The 20,025-nt window shown below is 37.1% G+C and overlaps 1 long non-coding RNA gene across 1 annotated transcript in view; it reads left to right on the top strand.

The window, feature by feature from the left end:
- The window catches only part of LOC143694884 (uncharacterized), a 97,448-nt gene that overhangs the window by 32,095 nt on the left and 45,328 nt on the right, over positions 1–20,025 (top strand). The window contains exons 10-12 of the long non-coding RNA XR_013183628.1: positions 14,105–14,449; positions 14,967–15,007; positions 16,750–16,901. This is a non-coding gene — a long non-coding RNA (uncharacterized LOC143694884). The remainder of the gene's footprint in view (positions 1–14,104; positions 14,450–14,966; positions 15,008–16,749; positions 16,902–20,025) is intronic.

Below are 20,025 nucleotides of genomic sequence, written 5' to 3'. Positions count from 1 at the left end.
AGTTCTTATATTCATGTAGTTCCTTCTTAGAGAAGAATTATACTTGTGATATTGATAGGAATCTTGTGAGGATTACAGACTCTATATTTCATAACAATAAGTTGGTTAATTTCTCAGAATATACATATTTTCTTATCTCAACCAGGCCACAATTGTGAGGTTATAATTCCCCAGTTTGATGTCATTGCTATCAATGAGAATAACTGGGGGAGGAGGGAGCCCTCAGTTCTCTCTCTGTTGAGTGATGTGACTTAGTCATAACAAGTGGAAATTGTCCCAAGGTTCTGTACTGTACTTGTGGTATAAAATCAAAACAGTCATATTGCTCCATTAATGCCATCTCAAATGGATCTCTTATTTCATCCTGAGAAATTCTCTCCCTAGTATGTCTCAAATCTCATTCTAGTGTTATAAATTAGCAATGCAGGGGTTGAGAAGCAGCAGCAGCACATTCTGATTCGGATTCCTGTGATTACCAGGAAAGGATCCTTCCTTTATGATAAACTAGTAAATTAAACAGGTTTATCACTGACTAAGGAGTTACAGTTATTGAAAGTTTGAGATAGTTTGTAATGACTGCTGCATCTGACAAATACTGAATTATAACACTTAGTCTGTATAACCAACAGCTTATTTCCTTTTGTCATGTGCTGTTGTGTTGTGTTTCATCAGCTTTGGAGACGATGCAAAATAATGCAAAGTGACACCATGAAATACAATAAGATGTGACATAACACATTAGAAATTTAAAGAATGAAATGCTTCAGTCAATTCAGGAAATAAGAACCCTGTCCAAATTTATTGTGACAAGTAAGAACAGTGCAAACTCCAAACACTGTTTTCAAACCAGAGGGCACCATTGTTTTTTGACCACCCAAATTGCTTGCAGATACTGCCATCATCTTTATTTTTAGTTTAATTTAATAGCACAGAGCTGCGAGCTTTTTCAATTTGGGTGGTGGTTTTTTGTTGTTTTGGGGTTTTCCTCTCCTCTCTCCCCAGCCAGCCATGAGTATCTAAATATCTAACTTAGCATCTGAGCGACTTGGCATGTTTGTCAGCAGCTTTCCATTCCAAACAAACCAGTTCTTTGACATTTCAAAAAATGTATTGCTAACATGTTTCCAAGGATTTTGTAAAAACCCAATTCTGTGAGCAAGGGCTGAAAATGGGTGAACAAAAAAGCATCTGTGTTAGTAGAAAAGAAGTGTTTTCAGTTCATATCTAGGGTATGTTAATTGAAAATCTCGAAACAGGCTGCTTTCCTGTAGAGTACTAAAATGAATTCAAATATGAAACAACTCTCTTAAATCTGACTACTCCAGACTTTTCTTTCTCACATTTTCACTGTCATCTATTCATATCTGTCTGGTGATATTTAGGTCTGCATTAATGGATTAAAGTCCACATTGATCTCAGTTGGAAAATATGAGTTGCTGTTGCTCATCACCCTATGCTATTGCCAAAGCCTTCTCCTTTGCTAGTAAAGTCAGATTCTATTGAAGTCTATCCCAAATAGTCATCTGTATAAACAATGATATGTGGTTCTAAACTTCAAGCACATTTTCTGACCAGCTGTACTAACCATTTTTATGTAAGTTTTATTTAAGGGCAGCACTACCATGCCGTGAAGTCAGACAATGAAGAGATTAAAACTATTTTTTAAAAGCCTTTTTAGGGCCTGGATGGCTCATTTGATCGGACACCAGCCTTTCATTGCAGGGAAAAGAAGCTCATATCTAGCCCTGACTGTTGTGCTCAGAAGTAATCTTTATGGGATGCTTACAAAATGTTTATAATGAAATGAGTACCGGGATTCTTGGTTTATTGTCAGGACAGTGAAGAAGAACAGGGAGCTGTCAACTAGTGCATGTGCAGGTGAAAATTAAGTCTCCTGAAAGGGATTTTCAAAAGTGCAAAGCTCATACAGGCACATAGCTAAGTGAATAATAGACAGGTTATTGCTAAAAAACACATCTTCCCCAGCAAATCAAAATTAAATTGTATAGCAAATCCTTCTAAATCAATAAGTGCTATAAAAATCTCTGTGGAGATTTATTTTTGTGCACAAAAGGATAAAATCCAATGTTCATTGAAATGGATGAAGAAATAAATGAATTAAATATATGCTCTTCTGTCATGCTCCTGACACTTTAAAAAAAAATAATGATTCTGAAGCAGATCCTTAGCTGAATGGTACACCTGATTAGCTCCAATAGCCAGATTTTGTGTAAATCAGATAGCAGTATATAACTATATAACAAATTTTCAGAGCTAAATCTGCCATTATTTGAGCTTTGTGTATTACATCAGCTGAGAAAGTAGCACAAAAATGTTCATCTACATTTTAATATGAATTGGGATCCGAATTGCTAACATTGCAGTAGAAAAAAAAAGTTGTGTAGAAAATTTAGGGCTGCTTGAGCAACTTTCTTGAATTTGTTACTGTCAGGTAGAATAAAATTTGATACTGATGCAATTTAAAGCCAGCTTTTAATGTATTTATGTAACTAGCCACAGGTCATTTAAAATCTGGCCTATTAGTGTTATTTTCTGTTTCAAGAATTACAGCTGTGGTTGTCTGATACCTAATTTCAGTACACCCCAAAAAACAAGTCTCAGGAAAGCAGTCTTCCAGCTTTTTGTATTCTCTAAATGTAGCTTAAGAACAGCTTAGTTTTTTTCAAAATCTGGTTACAATTTTTTTTTTTCCTTGAAGTTTAATGATTATTAGAACTTGGCAAGTTAAAGCTGAGTATCAAAAATCTATAGGCTTTCCATGAGCTAATCGTTGGCTGATATATTAAAATTAATAAACTTTTAAAAATACAATAACTTAGTTGCAAGTTTTATAAAACAGCCAAATTGTTGTCAGCCAATGAGATACCACATATCTCCATTTAAACACATATATATGAACATGTGTGATGCATTCACACAGGCTGAGTTTATCTGGTTGTGGAGAAAGGCTCCAAGAGGTTTCTGGGGCTGTACCTGTTATCCCATCCTGTTGCATGGGTGCACTGCACTGAACCTCTCATCCCTGTGCCCTGCTTGTTCTGCACTCTGCAAAGCACAGGAGGGACCCCAGGGATGAGTTAGTGATGGGGGAAGAGCCATGGGCTCCATCCTTAGTTAGTGGCCTCAGAGCTGGCTGCTTGCATTTACAGCACTACTGAGAGCACTTTTCCTCTGCACAGGGAAGTAATCTGGGAGGCTGCACGCCTCTTCTCACCCCCCTGGGATGGCCTGGCTTCAAACTGTGCCTTCAAAAGAGCAACTTGAAACTGGCATGGCAAACTGCTTATATTGTAATTTATTAACTCAGTGGTGAGTAAAATTGTTGTGTATTCTTTATTCTTGCAGTTTCTAAGTGCAGGTTTCTCAGTAATAGCCTGCCAGTTTAATGAAAGTAAGGGCTGGGAGAGAGGAGAGTTTTGCCCATTTATTCCTTGGTTCCTCTGGTACAGCTGCCAAGAGAGCAACCTGAAGTGAGGTCTTTTGTGATGTGGACATCTGCCCACTGGCTCTGGAGCAGCCCACCAATCTGTTCCATGCAAGTCACCAGGAAACCATCCCATGGTAATGTGATGTCCCCAAGGACCTGTCCAGATCTGAACTTGTATCACAGAGGTGAAAGGTTTTCCAGCTCAGCCTTCCCCTGGGCGTACCGGTATCTGACCATTTCACAGTCTGAAAAGAAAAGCACTCCTCAGACTGTACTGATTTTATGCACCACATTCTGGAATCACTGTTTCAACTGTGCTTGCTGCACCTTCGATGCCCTCAGCACAAATGCAAGTTGTATAACAAATACAAAGATGTTCTACAACAGCTCTTGGGAGAAACCTTTGATTTTCTGGATTTTTTTTTAAGTGTACCTCCTCATACTGGCTTCTGGAAAAAGCTGCCTTGCAATTTATGAGGATAATAAATTTATACAGAACTGGCTATGGATCGGATGAGGGATCCTAGTACTTTCCTGTACTGAAATTAATATTAGAGCAGGAAAGATCTGCAAATTGTATGGGATTTTGATGTAAACAGGAAACTGAATGGCAAATGTTGTTAACATACACTGATATGAATATGGATCAATTTGGCTTGGAAAGCAGTGGAAATTCTGATTTAAGAAAAAGCTGAATTTGCCCCACAAGTTTAAGTACTGCTTTTACAGCTTTAAACCACGCAACAGATGTGAAGTAAGTTGCTAGTACTTTAGGCAATGTTAATATTGCTAATGTTTAGAAATATGTTTAAGGTTCAAATTCAAAGGATGATTTCTCTTATCCTTTCATGTATTAGAGGTTCCAAATAGGGAATCAGATATTGGGAAACAGAACTTCTTCCATCTTCAGTAGCAAGGAATTCTGAGAAAGCAAAATGCAACCACCACTACTTTCAAAGTACCACACTATAATGCGTGTATAGCTTCAGGTCCCACAAAGGCAAACAACCTCTTGACCTCACACTTTCATTGATGGGAAAAAGTTATTGAGCCTATATTTTACCATATTTCAGATTATTACAACATACAAAAGAAACATATCCATTGAGAAAAAAAAAAGAAAAAAGAATTAATGAAATCCTAAATTCTCAATTGTTAAACCACCCACTCCACTTCTAATTGTTTTTAAATCCTGTTAGAGCTCAGTGTGGGGAACTGAAAGGCTGAACAAAAATAACTTTAAATCCACATAATGCTAGCTTCTGTCAAATGGCAAGGAGATTTTCAAATGGTAAAGCTTTTTGCATTCTCATTTGAGTATTCTGCCTGAGTGTACAAATGAAGGGAAAATAAAAATCAAACAATAACTGAACTTTGCTGTGGTGTCCAGATTAGAACCATGTTCTGCACAGAAGTGATGGGCATGTAAGCCCTTCGTATCAGGAGATCTGTCTGGCACTCATCAGGCAGTGTTACTTGATCACAGCTGGATAAAAATGCACACCCAGGGCAAATCTGTAAACACCAGCTTAATCTGCATGGGAAAAGTTACTGTCATCTCCTCCGACAGAAAAAGCCTCCAGGACATTCCAGCAGTAACAGTCACTTCAGTTTGTTACAAATGTTGTCAGATTTAGACACAAAACCATTATAGATGTCAGAAAGCTACAACTGAAAAAAAAAGAAATGTATTGCGTTTTAGGTATTTTGGTTTAGAAAAATGAGGCAAGTCAGTAGTTTTATGATATGACCAAAGAGTGTGTGTGGAGGGATTCCTATTATACAGCACTTGCCAACAAGCTATGTTTTAGACTGCAATTCACTATTCTCTAAGACATTTAAAGAGATTTTTCTTCAGGGGAGGGATTGCAATTTGGATAATATTTTGCAGGAGTCTTCTTAGTGCATAAACTAAAACCAACTTTGTCTTTAGGATGTGCCAAAACACGTTTCTGACTTTTTATGGCTTTGAAATCAGTCATATTTGCAATTGCAAGACCAGAGCCCTTTACTCTTGTAATCAGCCCTGAAAACACCCTAAATCACTTCATCATCAGAATAGCTATAAACTAATGCAGAAAAGAAGGGCTTTAATCAATTCTGGGCAGTTTAGATAAATAATGCAGTTAGAGATCCATGGTTTGCTTGTCTTTTTCAACAGATATTCTCATTTCCTTCAGAGACAACATGAATCTACAAAAGAAAAAAAAAATTAAAAAGCGGGAAACTTTCATTTAAATTTAATGTGAGCTGGACCAGACCCCAGAGTTCTCAATGTGAAAATCATAATATAACAAATTCCCACTCCGACCTTGTATCGTCCCTTCTACCCTCCCATGCCCACACTCCTGCAAAACAGAGATGTAGAATGACTGGTTTCTGCAATGTGTTAAATAGGAGGAAAGGGAACATTCAGAAGAAAACTAGGTATTTGGGGCTTTCTTCAACCCAAGATTAATGTCAAGAGATTTTTCTTAGCATTAGTGTCAGTGCTAGCCAGGAAAAATGATCCCATTAAACGGCCCCTCATGAATAATTCATGAGGCCCAATTTAGCGTTAGTACTGAGGGTGAGAGATAAACAGGTGATAGAGTTTGTGGGGAAACCATTGCACTTGACATGGTATTTTGGTGTTATTAATATTATTTTTTTTAATCTGTATATGTATTAGAGGAAGGAGACATAACTTGTGTATTAAGACTTGGGTTACTGTTCAACTTTGAGTTGAGGATTTATGTGATCTGTGTTTCCAAATCATTAGTGATGAGCTATTCCCCCTAAGTGCATTAAAGTAAAAAGCTCCACAGACAAGCTGGTAATTTAAGGGCTATGTTTGGCAACAGGATTCTTCAGTGCTTTGCTGTTCTCTTCTAAGTCCATTGTGAGTATGGAAGAATAGTTACTGAATATAGCAATTAAGGGTTTTTTCCTCCCCAAATTAAAAGTTACATTTTTGCAATAATTGTGGTAGTTGAATAATTTATGTCCATTTAAATTGAATAGCATTTACCACTGATGTTTACTGAAAATCTTTTTGTGTTTAGTGTAAAAAGGTGAAAACAAAACTGGTGTAAAAGTACAGGGAGGCCTGTGAACATGAGATTATTATTGTGGCTGTGCAAACTGTCAGACTTCAAACTACTACTAATCGACTTCTTTAAATTATAGCATGTATTGGTAGATTCCAATCAAACAGAAGTTACTCAAGATGGGGCTAGAGTTGGTTGAACCATCTCAGCTGGTCACAAAAAAGCTCCTAGTAAGGCTATAGTAAGAAGCCTTCAATTTAAGCGCTGTGTCCTGCTGATTTTCTTGCTTTCAGGAAACCAAAAAGAAGAGAATGGAGTCGCTCAAACTCTGAGTGTTGTGCCTTTTCCATGCTGACCCTTGGAAGGCCAGGCACAATTAACATCTCTGTGTCCATGTTGTGCCAGTGTCCAGCAAACCTCTCTCATTCCCACCAGTCATGGAGAAATGACCACTAGCCACTTAATGGATTTGCTTCATTTCTCACTTTTAGTTAGAAACACCAATAGAAAGAGGAATTCTAAATCCCCAGGAGCTCTGAATACACAAAATTTGAGAGTTTACTATGCCTACTTGTGCTGGGCCTGGCAATGTGATTGTTTTCATTTTATCATACCAATTTTTGCATTCAGCCATGGGAAATCACTCTGATTTTCATGAGTAGAATTCCATTGCTACTTCCAAGTTGCAAGGAAGACAAATGAGATCAGCATACATCCCCCTGGGTTTATTCTGATAAATATTTACTGAAGATTGAATTCTACCAAAATGCCACTAGGATTTTGCTCTAAATAAAAATTATGTCATTGGACTTGTGGCCTCTATTGCCATGATCTGTGATCTGTCAATCCCAGATGCTCATTCCCATGCAGTGGCTACAGTTTGCATGGTTGAGCTGGTTTAATCCAAAACTAGGATGTTTCCACCAGTGAGTGATTGGCCTAGAGGCATGAAGTGACAGGACAGTACTTCAAATTTAATTTACTTAAGTGATGTTGCTGGTCTTTCTAGAGTGGTCACCTCTGTGGGACATTGGTTTTGTAAGCTAAATGCACATTTCTCAGTGTATAATAATCACTATCCCCTTAAACCCCATAGGGCGACATAAATCTACTTAAAAAAAATTCTGTAGTGACATGTCCATGCAAATGATAGTTTAAATTCCTATGGCAAAAACAGCATCAACCTTCCAAATTTCAGTTCTTGAAAAAAGCACCAATATATCAAGTCTGTAGTAAAAAAAGTTGTACTTTTGTAATTGTGCCTCATGAGCATTGAAAAATTTGGGTAAATAAAAATATTCTCTGCTTTGAAATTTCTCTTTTACCCTCAAGGTGGTTAAAAAATTAAAGTGAAATGCCATCTTGTGATCCAGATGTTGAGGTGAATAATAATACAGCACACAGACAACAGGTTTAAAGCATCAGGCTGAAAATGTATTAACCTGATTTTATAATTCCAAGCACCAATGAAACAGTCCTGGAGTCCCAGCTGTGGAAGATAAGGCCTCATGCCATCGACAAGGGATGGGTTTTTCCTACCTTTGCTCTTCTAGTTGCCTGGGAGATTCAGCTCACTGCTTGGCAGGAATAAGGACAGGGATAAAGGATTCCTCTCTTTGCTTGGCTTTAACGTTCCCTCCTTCTGTGAGGATCATGATCAACTGTGGGGCTCCAAACTCAAGTTCACTTGGGGATCTACTCCATGGGTTGGTTGAGAAGCTGAAAGCATGATGAGGACACACTGCCCCATGTTCCTGCATATACCTTTACCCTAAGGAAAAAAGGAGGAACGAGCGTGGTCAATGAGGTTGGTCACTTCCTTCTGGTGAGTTCAAGGTCTTGTGAAAAACAAGCAGGAAAGATCCATTTTTCACTGCAAGGAGGGTCTCCCTCTCTTCTTCCCTCCTTCCCTGATTCTCTCTAGAGCTTTTCAGGCTGCTGGGAATATATTTTCTTGCTTCTCTGGTGAAGCATTATTCCCAATGGGTGGAAGAATGGCATTCTGACATACTGGCATTTGGGCATACCTTTCTCTTCTGTAGGACGACTGTGTAGCCCAGTAGAACAAAATTTGTGTAAATATGTATTTGATTCTTTGCTCTATATCTTTTCTCAGGGATAAAAATGATGTAATTTTACAAGTTTGGGAGTATCTATGTTTTCTGTTGCATTTGAGGTGCTACGTAAACATTATTCTGTAAAAATGCTTCTACCTTGGATTATACTTGGCACCAATTTACATTGTAATATTACTGACACTGCCATTTAATTTGCCTGCTTGCTATGGTCTAAGTGTAGGTAATTTACAAACCTTTAACAATGTTCAGCTTTCCTAAATGGTAGGGAGAACTGCAATTACACTTAAAATGCACTGGTGCACTATGTGTCAGCAAAAAAGGACCTACAAAAGACATAATTACAATGTAATTGCCCACAAGTTCATGAAGTAAACATACATTATTAGAAGGCACTCATCTATTCAATTTAAGTGACATTACAGATAACACATTGCATAAATAGGAAGCCATTTTGTGACTAGTTAGTATAATAATAGGAGTTGAAATTAAAATGTGGTATATGTATTCCTAAAAGCACTTCAAGCTTAGCATCTGCTCTATAGTGCCTTGCATTATGCTCCATTTCCAGTTTTAAGCATTTGAATATTCTCTAAGGATATACACCAATAAATAATGACAGTACAAGGTATCTCCTTTTAAAAAAGTTTCAAATAAATATTTAGGCTGCCTAAGGTGATTCTTATCCAAGAAAAAACATCAGAAGAAGAAAATGGTTAAAGGCAACAACGAAAAATTCCAGAAGTTTTTTTTTTTTTTTTATGAGCAGAAATGTTCAAAACTATACAAAATTTAAGCTCTATTTCAGTTTTGGTCATTTGATGAAACCTGGGTATTTATGGGGATCATGGTTCTCCCACATCACACCAGAAGGAGGAACTAAGGTGTCTGAAAACTTTTACCCTAATTGCACATTTTAAAGGATTTGTCCTTGTACCTTTTTAATGAACAGCAGCTGAATATGTATATAGATTAGATTTGGACACTGGAAGTTGATGATCCCTCTGGATCCCATTCCCTCTGGACTGTCCTCTTGTTTCTGACAATTTCTAGAATAGGATTTGCAAGAATTCAGAGCAAATAACTGGCTTATTCTCACAAAGCCTCTGGAACACCCATTCCTCACATGATAGCAACATAACTTCCTGAATACTTTTGCTGGTTTTCCCGCTTGCTAACAAAATAATGTGTTTATCCTGACTTCCCAGTCCTTGGAGAGGGGTCAGGCTCCATCTCAGCAAAGAAGTAGAGCCAGAATTATGAAATTGGGGCCTGTAAAGTTACCAAAAGCAATGATCTCCCCTTAGATTATGCATGTGCTGTTAAGGACCTAATTAATGTAAAAAACTCAAGTAAAAAAAAATCTTTACTGTTAAGCTCTTATGTACTGTGCTCTCCCACTGAAAAACACAGCTCAGTTTGAAAGCCTGGCAAATATCTTAGGGCTTTTGGAGCCCAATATTTAATGTTTGCTTTTTTTGTGTGACCTTACAAGAAGTCTGACACAGTGTTGATCCAGAGTAGATTGTTTTCTTTTAATTTGCTTATAACAATCTTCTTTGCCAACTTTTACAAACAATGATATCATAGATTTTTACTTGGGATTCCACACTGTTGAACACACTCAAATTTTTTTTTTCTCTTTTACCTCTTTCATAAGATAAATATCATAGTGAATTGCAAGCTTGTTAAGTATTTCCTTTTGGAAAACATTGTCTGATACTTGATATTGTACCAGGACTTAACCTAAATTGTTTTAATTCCTTGTACCTGCTGTGTAGTTAGATGAGATCAACTAGACAGACCTTTCCCATTGGTTAAAGGTCAAAAATAGCCTAAAGACATGTTGTTTACAGCACATCATATTGAGAAATATACTTTTCATAGAAGGTATAACCATATTTTCATTAACAGTGATAAAAAAGCTTAAACTGCTGTATGGATAAAACTACAGAATTATTTTTAATCACAAATCTATTTTTAAAGAAATGTAGAGGAAAAAAATTCACCAGAGAATATTCTCATTATTATTTTTCCAAATTATTACACATTATGTAAAATGTTGTTCTATTTTGCCAGTATTTTAGTGCATTTGAGAAACTCCAGACACTTCAAAGTAAGAGTCATATTCTGTTGACATTTATATAACTATAAATAACATTAGTGCGGTCTGCCCTCTGCAAAATTGTAAAGGAGTCCCTTATGGATGAAGTTATAACTGATATTGTTGGGTTTTTTGCTTCTAATTATTGTTAGATGACAAGATGGAAACAAATCAGTTTATTTAAATTTTTCAAATTATTTCATCCTTCCAAAAAAGACTCAAATTATTAGCAAATTTTTAATGCTTTTGCAAAGTTGGATTTTTTTAATGTTTTGTGATCTTTTTTAACAGAACTAAATGAAAAACAAATTAAGTCCATCTTTGCAAAGAGTATGAGCTATGAATTTTCAAGACGTCAAGTTCAAAAAAAAAGACCAAAATTAAGATATGTAGAGGCTGAGTTGGGATTTTGTTGGATGATAGCTTGAATTTTACACTCATCTATAGTAACTGAGAGTCAGTGGTCACCAAAAGGTTGATATCATCATATTTTCAGGCACTGATATTTCTTTTTATTTTTCTTAGGAAAAGCTTCAAGATTCTTTGTTAATTAGTATGAACTTACCAAAAATGCACAGCAAGAACTTAAGCACTTGAGTTTGTATTTAGTATACAGAGTTTCATAGGAAAAGATTTATTTCTATGATATTTTCTACTAAAGAGAGACTGTGCAACTTTTTCATCACTTACCCTGGACCTCAGGATCTCAGTATTTCACTACAAAATGGTATATAAGGAACTACTAATAAACCATTGCAAGTTTTCTTGAAGTACTTAGGCTGGAAAATCCCTTTTTTATTGAGCTGAAATGTTTAACATGTTTGCTGAAAAATTCAAAGCGAGCCAGGAATGATTTGTATTTCAGAATTCTTGTTCATTGGTAGGTGGCTGCTCAGTTAAGTTGGCCTTTCTTTCTTATGGGAGAATGAAGAAAGACTCCAGACTTGGATGTAACCATTAGTTCTTCAAAACTGGGGATTTTATAAGCCTTCATTTAAGGAGGGTACTTATATTACTAGAGTTTATAGAAACAATGGAGGGTGTTCCCATGCCATGTGATTTGAAGGGACCTGGATTTAGAAGCCTACATTCCCTCTATAGCTGGGGTAGACACATCTCCAGGAAAAGGTTCATCAAAGTTAAATAATTACAGGGTTTCTTTACAGTGAAAAGGGCAAGAATGCACCATGTCACACAGTGCATTACTAACAGACCAACACTTATTTGTGAAAAATATGAATAATGTGAATATTTTGTATTATGTAGTAGATGGCAAGACAATGATGGGTTTGTCAGAGTAAAAACAAAGCAACCCTATAAAGTCCAAATGGGATTTCTGAAGTAAAAATGGACATGAGTTTTCAAAACATAGAGACATTGTCGTGTGCTGTTGACATCCTCCCAAGAGTCCTATCTGTCCACACAAGTCATGTCTGAGAAGAGGGAATAATATTTTTGAGCTTATATAGCTTGACACTGTCAGAAAACTAAAGAGGGAAGATCTGGTAATTCTGTAATTTACAACATTAGTTAATTGAAGCACTGAAGAGGAGGAAAAAAACCCACAAAATTATGATGAAGAATGACTTTCAGATATTAGTGCTGGCAATTTGCCTCTTAGGTGAAATTCCCAGAGTTTTCATAAAAGATTTGTGCTCCAGCTTTCTATTTGTCTGAGTGGTACTATCAAGTCCAGTGAAATACAACCAGCTACTTGACAAAACATATCTTGATGTTGACTTTTGAGATGCTTTGGCAAATCATGATTTGCTAACATTTTGATTAATTTGTTGGTACTGGAAACTACATTTTTTCTAGATGGGAAAGGAAAGTAATTCGTAATGTCAGATACCTTAGCATTTTTGAATATTCTTGATGATACCTTAAATTCATAACTGTGTTTCATCATTCTTGGTTTAACTTTTTCAATAATTGTTTTCCAAAAAAAATTGGTACATATTTTAAAAGAGTACTTCAATGAAATGAGTGTATCTTGAAAATTTAGCAGGTGGAGAGTATATGGCTGATATGGACAGCAGAGTCCATGTTTGTATTTTATATGACAAGAGCACTAACTTGGTAATTAAGTAAATATTGTAATAAGTATGGCTCTGATATCCACTTGAAGGTTATAACTCCCCAGGGAACAGATGCTTAATTTGCGGCCGTGATAATAACAACCTAATGAACCTCCCATCTTTCTGGATAGCTTAATAAACTTCAAAGAAAACAAAACAAGAATCTATGAGTAAAAGTACATCCTTAGCTTTTCATTAAGCAAAATGAGCATGAGTCAAGGCCCAGCATGGCTTCCAAAGTTAAAGCTACCAGCTACAAAGCAAATGTATGCAGAGAAATGTACAACAAAAGACATAGCTTTTAAACCTCCAGTTGAGTTTCCATAAATGTTGCTTACAAAAGCTACCATTCTCTATGTTAACAAAAAGTTGTGGATATGTTCTTCACTAAATCCTCTTTTCTCATATAATCCACCTTGTGCACTTTATCTCAAGTGTGTTTTATCTGATCTAATCCTGGGCTCATTCATTCTCAGATAGAAGCAACAGGATTATTTCACACTTAAACTAGGCCCAATCTTTCTGTGGGTCCATAAGAGGACACCTGGGTAATGAGAAATTATCTGTGGAACAAAAGATTAAGCAGGTGCTGGGGGAAAAGATGTTCTTTAAAATACAGCAATTTTTAAGGAAAAGATAAAACATTTTTATTCAGAAAAAAATGTTCAGAGGAGGCACTATATTTTTTAAAGAAATGAGATTACACCATTAAAACCCGTGTTACTTGGCACAAGTTTTAATAGGGAAAAAAAATCTTTTTCGGTTGTCCTAAAATGACATAGATTTCCCTGGAAATCTAGTCTGGATTTTAATGGGTGTAAAGTGGGCAGTACACGGATATATCAGAACATAAGTTTTAACCAGGTCAGACAGAGGTCAGTCATACCCAGTCACAGCTTCTTCCTTGTTCTACCAGAACTTATTTTAGCACACTTACAGTTAGGAGGAGGAAGAGGAGGAGGAGGGAAGCTTCATGGCTCAGTAAATTAATTAAAGATTTTTTTCTTTGCAGTACTGGGCAAGACAATTCAGGCACAAAAATAAAACCCTCTGCTCCACCCCCAACCCCCTAACTCAGGGACATGGATTAGTACAAACCAAGTTCAGTCTCCTTTGCTTGACTTATCCCTATCCATAGCTATATCTATATATCAATCTTTTTTCATCCCCATTAGCTTTTAGAAACCACAGGATCACCTCAAATCCTGTCTTCCATCTGTTTCCAGTGTATATCAGCCTCTTGATGTGAAGGTGTGAAGGCAGAGGAAAAATTTACTGGTTTAAAACAGCAGAGCAGTTCCTCAGAAGTCATAAACTGATAAAATAAATAATTATTTCCCTATCTTTCTCTCCTTCCCTGTTGTCATCAGCCTCCTCATGGACCATTGTACAACAGCAGAGATTTCATCCCTTAATTCCACAAGCCCAGTGGGACCATGGACTGATGACTTGACTTTCTGCCTGGTGGTCTTTCGACTTTTTTTCTCTCCAAAGAAATACAACAGAAGCACAGTATGTAAATAGTTTCACAGGATTGAAATGAATACATTATTGAATTACTACGCTAGGGACTGAAAACAGATATATAGTGGAAAAAAAAAAAAGGAAAAACAAGAGTGGAAGTTATCTATATCCTCAGGACTCAGGATGCAGACTAATCTGCCCTACTGGCTAATAAGGAAGAAATGTCCAGTGGGTTCTCATACAGCTGCATGGTAGGTTTATTTCTTTTTCCTTTTGCAATATATAGTGCTACATTATGTTGTTTACAGAACAAAAGATTAAATGGTCAACAGATGCAGTAATTTTATGGTCTGTGTCTTGCTTTTTTTCCCAATGAGTATTTGGCAGTACATAAACAGTTCCTTTTACTTTCAGTAAGGTAAGCTTTCCTCACCATCCTGGTGTCCCCAGTTCCTTCCAGCTGGTGGGACAATCCCCGTGCCCTGACCAAAAGGGGGGAGGCTCAAAAAAGACAGTAAATAAGTTAAATATCCAAATCTACAGTTAATAGTGTTTTCAGAAATAACTAAACATGGAGCAGCAATTCTCTGTCACATGCAGGAATTCCTCTAACCAGGGGCACATCTAGATTGATTTGATTAGTTATCTTCCTCAAAACTGGGAGCACTAATTCAGCACCTGCTGCTTAGGGTTATTTAACTCAGGATGTGTTTTCCAGGACACTTGCAGAAAAATATCATAACCATTTTTTGACTTGTCATCCAACAGCGTTCTACTGAAATGCAAGCAAAGTCAGGCCCATTAACTAGGTAAGATGAAATTTAAAATTAAATTAATATGTACAATTGCATATAAATTTCAAAATTTTAGATATAAAAGTTAATAAGGCCCATTAAATGTCAGCAGCCTTTGAAGATATCATAACTTTTAAAAATGTATGTTAAAGCAAGTTCTTGCTTTTGCCTATCTCACAGTAGTACATATAAATCAGTATAAAGTACATTTATTAAACTTACATATGTGGGTATTTCCACTTTGTTATAAAATGTCACTTTTAACAGAGCTGTGCTCTTGACCAACCCTTAATTTGTATATAGAAGATATGTGGCTGTAAAACTTTAGGCACAAAAACAAACAGCCCCTCTCCATGGCGGGGGGTTGGAACTAGGTGCACTTTAAGTTCCCTCCCAATGTAAACCATTCTATCATTCTGTGATGTGACATTCAAGGAAAACAGCTTTCTGGGTTCCAAAAGTACAGTTATTGGACAGGGACAGTCATAAGATATTTCATGGAACAAATATCACCCTTAAGTACTTGAGACTCAACATGGAAAAAAGCCCTGTTTCTTAAGGACTGTAATTTGTGCACCAGTTGCTTTTCTCTTTTATCTGAATAATGCAATAAAACCGTGGCTATTTCTTTTGGAAGAATACAACTATATTAAAGCTAATCAGCCTTTACAGTCTAGTTGGAGAACAAAATCTTTTGATCTTTTGAAACAGTATTTTGGAACAATCACGACAAAATATACTAAACTGATATTGTCATATCTAATTTTTGATTAGTTAAAAATTATTTGCCCTTTCTTTCTCTATAATGCTCTTCCAAGTATGCAAGTTCAAACAAGTTATTGCAGTTTCAATGTGAAGTTTAAGAACTAAAAAAATTGCTTGCAAAGTGATGTATGAATAAATAAGACAGAGCTGGTCTTATTTGTATTTATATATATATATATATTTGTATTATGTAAGTATATATGTATAATAATATACAATTATATGCTATAATCTATTTATATTTATATTATGCTACATGCTCTTCTGACCAGTAGATAGTGGTAATTATCTGTGCATAGGTACATGTATGAGAAAGGGAGAACAGATGTCCATGATTATGTAAGTTATGGTAATTAATAGTACATAAATGAAACAAGTTTGTTTTTGTTGATGTGTCACTTGCACACTGCTCCTCTTGAGCATTGGGTTACATCCTGTACACGATCGCCTTATTGTCTACTGTCATAAAAATTCCAGTTCTGTTTCTGAGCAGTCACAGAATGGGACTTGCCAGCTGTCATGGAAAATGTATTCAGTTTCATTTCCACTTAATTTATCTAATCTTAATTCTATTATTATTTTATTACAATTATTTAAGTGCTTGGGGCAACAATCTAAAGTAAAAACAAATAAACAGTAGGAGTTCCAGATAATTTGTAAGTGATCTGAAAGGTCTAATGGAAACAACATCATTATTGCAGTTTTATTTTTTGAAAGGTTAATATTATAGAAGCTTCATCATTGCTGCTATAGTTAACAGTCTGTCAACACTGACACGTTAAATTTCTGCTTCACAAGATTAAAGGCTAAACTATAAAAACTCACCCTGGACAGGGAAAAAAGAAGTTGTGAAATAGTGTTTAGATATTCAAAAACCCTGTAACTACAGGCCTCACATCACCTTCATTTTCAGCACTGTCTACTTGAAATACGGAAGAGCATCCAAGCCCGTGATTAAGTCCATTTCTCTTCTGCTAAACACTTTCACACAGAGGCCCCTGCCAGCTGCCATGGCTGTAATGAAATCTGAACACATCCAAAGATCCAGATTCCATGGTGTCTTTCACCAACATTGAGGTGAAGTTGGTGGTTTGTCATCCTGGCCTTGGCTGATCATCTCCTCTCACCCTCTTCAGCAAAAACCGTGAGTAGCTGCATTCAAGTCATCTGTCTCCCAGTCTAAACATGGAGTTTTTGGGTTTGTGCTTAACCACAACCCTTTGCTTCTGCTTAATTGCTGAGCCCACTCACAGCTGCTGTCACAGTCTGTGTAAGCCCAGAGTCCTCACTGCTACTCATTATACTTCTCCATCACCTTTGTTGCCTTGCCTAAATCCTCCGCATAGCATGGCTGGTTTAGGGTGCCTTGCAGAAAAATTTATTTTCTCTTTTTTTTCTTTCTAATGCAATGAGCCATTTATTTATGATGTCCCAATCTCATTTAAATATATTTTTTTCTCTTCTTTTTGTACTCATCATTTAGATGGTATGGTACATGTCTCATTCTGTCTGAGCAATAAAAATGCATAATAAAAATACATAAGGAAGGTGATAACTCACTCAAAAATAAGAAATTATTAATGCACAATTTTAAGCTTATTCTAGAAATTTCTGTTAAGTATGAAACTAGTAAATTAAGTATTCTAGTGGTCCCATAGTGACATGATGGTTTAATTTATTCCACTGTGTAACAAGAAATTTTATTTGACTAAGAAAATGCAGTAAAATATCCTGAGCCTCATCTAGTCTAGTCATCACTGAATATGATGCAAGGTTTTCCAGTGGTAAAATGTAAGGGGAATCATCATGAATGGCTGAATCTGAGGCAATAAGAATTCAAAAGGAAGGTTTTGAATGACATCTCAGCTTCTAACTTCTGGAATTTTCAACAGCATTTAGCATTTCTTTAAAAGAAATTTTGATTTAACTGGATATAAGCAGCTGCAGATAGCATTACTTATCTAAGATGATTCTTCTCTTTATCTGAAAGGAGACATAGGAAAGAAAGGCAAAATTCCAGAGTGATGACTCCATAAATGGTTTATTTAGAAACTGAAACTTGACTTTGTTTTCTAGCAGAAACCAAATGTGTTAGTTTGATTTGGATACAGTATATTGACAAAGGGTGGGTTGTTTCTTTTTTTCATCTAACCCTGGTCGCAGAGATAGAGAAAAAATAATCTGTCCTGAGAGTAAACAATGATCCAAACTCTTTGTTTGCTTGAAATGGCTGACCTTGCTAGGAAGAGGTATCTGCAGACACGATGGTGCCTCCAGAAGGAGTGATGGAATCCTGGCAAGGCACTGGATGCCTGTGTGAGCTCTGCAAAGGCTCTGTTCAGCCCTGGGGTGCCTGGGCAAGTCTGCTCTGCACAGCCTGGCCTGCATCTCCTCCTGCTGAACTGCCTCTGAGGGGAACTGATATTGCCTCTCCAGGGGAGCAGGAAAACGCACGATGAGCCAAGTTCTGATGAGCCAAAATCCCATGAGCCAAAATCCCATGAGCCAAAATCCGTGCCCCCTGTAGTGGCTGATGGCCACCCTGCCCGCAGGCCGGAGCTCTCGTGTCCGGCCCTCTTCTGACGATGGACTCCTCGTCTCCTCCTCTGGCTGGCGTGAGAAAGCTCTGAGGCTGTGACACAGAAATCACCTTCTAGCTTGCTATTAAGAAAGTTTGGCAAATTGACTGCTGCTAAAATAAGAGCTATGAAAGTTCCATCTGCAGTTCAGTCACACGGGGCAAATCTCACAGGCCTTACGCAGCCGGAACACCCATGGAGCGCGCTCAGCAGGAGCTGACCCGCAGGATAATAGGGATGCATACTGAATGAATTGGAAGTAACACCTGGCCTTTGTCTGGAAAATTACCATTTTTTTAGGCCAGTCTTCAAAGCTGAACATTTCTTTAGGACTCTGGAGCCATTGAGGAGGCAGACAAAAGGAAGAGAGTCATGGAGAGACATGTAAAAGCTGTAGGCCCAGCAGAAAGGGCGAGAGGGTATGCGAGAAGGCTGAGGGAACAGAAGTTAAAACCTCAGCATAAAATTCCAGTTCTTCCCATGTGGATCAGTTTTTCCAAGGGTGAAAGGAAAATGAATTTTCCAATGCATCTAAGTGATTTCATTACACAATTATGTGCCTGCCTAAACTTCAGCAACATACTCTTACCCATCCTTGCAAGTAATCAGTTTTTGGTCTGTGCTTTACAACATATACTTAGTTTAAACATAAAATACATTAATGTCTGTGTGTGCAAAGAGACATTCACCAAACTCTGTGCCCTGCCTCTCATTACAGAGGGAATGCATATTTCTGGGCAAACATACATACTGTAGAGGAATAATGCTCTACCTTTAGGAACAGCCAACATCTATTTACTACATAAATCTAATTGAGGGAAAATGCCACTCTTCTACACTAGCATCCAAGCTTCCAAACAAATGCTCAACTCACTACATTCCAGTGCAAAAGAAACCATCGCACAACTGGAGAGGTATATACAGAATACTGGGTAGTTACATTCTCACAGATATCTCCCTCTAGTCTGAGACTGATCCAAGCATAACATAAGTAGGTTGAAGCTGGTAGAACTACCCAAATGCTTAAAATTTCACACTTTCTCAAATGTTTACTTTTCTGGATCAGACTCTCGTGAATAATTGTGCCTGGAGCTTCTTGGACTATTTTTTGGGGAGGGATGTGATCAGGTCATAAAAATGAGAATTCCAACTTTATAGGGACTTAGCAGTCACAAACTGCAAGCTGATCATCAGCCTAATTGCATGTCATCCTCCCCTAAATCAGATTAGTCACAAATGCTTATCAACTGAGCCCTAAAATCCTGATATAGCTTGAAAACATACAAGTTTTTTCTGAAGGTTATCTTGGAGACCCAATAAAAAGAAACCAAACATGGCAGCTTTGAAAATATCTGGTGACAGTGCCTAACAGCCAAGAGGAATCAGGGAGAATTGCTATGTAAAGCTACAATCTTTTCAAAAACAAGCCAGTTAGATGACTTCCAGATCTGGAATCTGCTGTCATTGCCAGCAGCCACCCTCAATATTTTTGCCTTGTTTTGTCTTTGCTAGCTCACAGCTTTGTGACAGCTATTAGTATTTTGAGTAAATTATGCAGCTTTGATTTGCATAGGCATCTGCTGGTGGTACCAGACCTGCCCAGCCTGAGCAGTTCTGTGCAGTCTGGTGTGAGCTGTAGAGGTTACATCAGCCTCCAGGTTGGACCATTAGTCACAGAAAACCTCTGCA

The sequence above is a fragment of the Agelaius phoeniceus genome, chromosome 10 (assembly GCF_051311805.1).
Source record: "Agelaius phoeniceus isolate bAgePho1 chromosome 10, bAgePho1.hap1, whole genome shotgun sequence".
Lineage (NCBI taxonomy): Eukaryota > Metazoa > Chordata > Aves > Passeriformes > Icteridae > Agelaius > Agelaius phoeniceus.
Note: the sequence above shows the minus strand (reverse complement) of the source record. Positions and strands in the feature narration are given on the sequence as shown.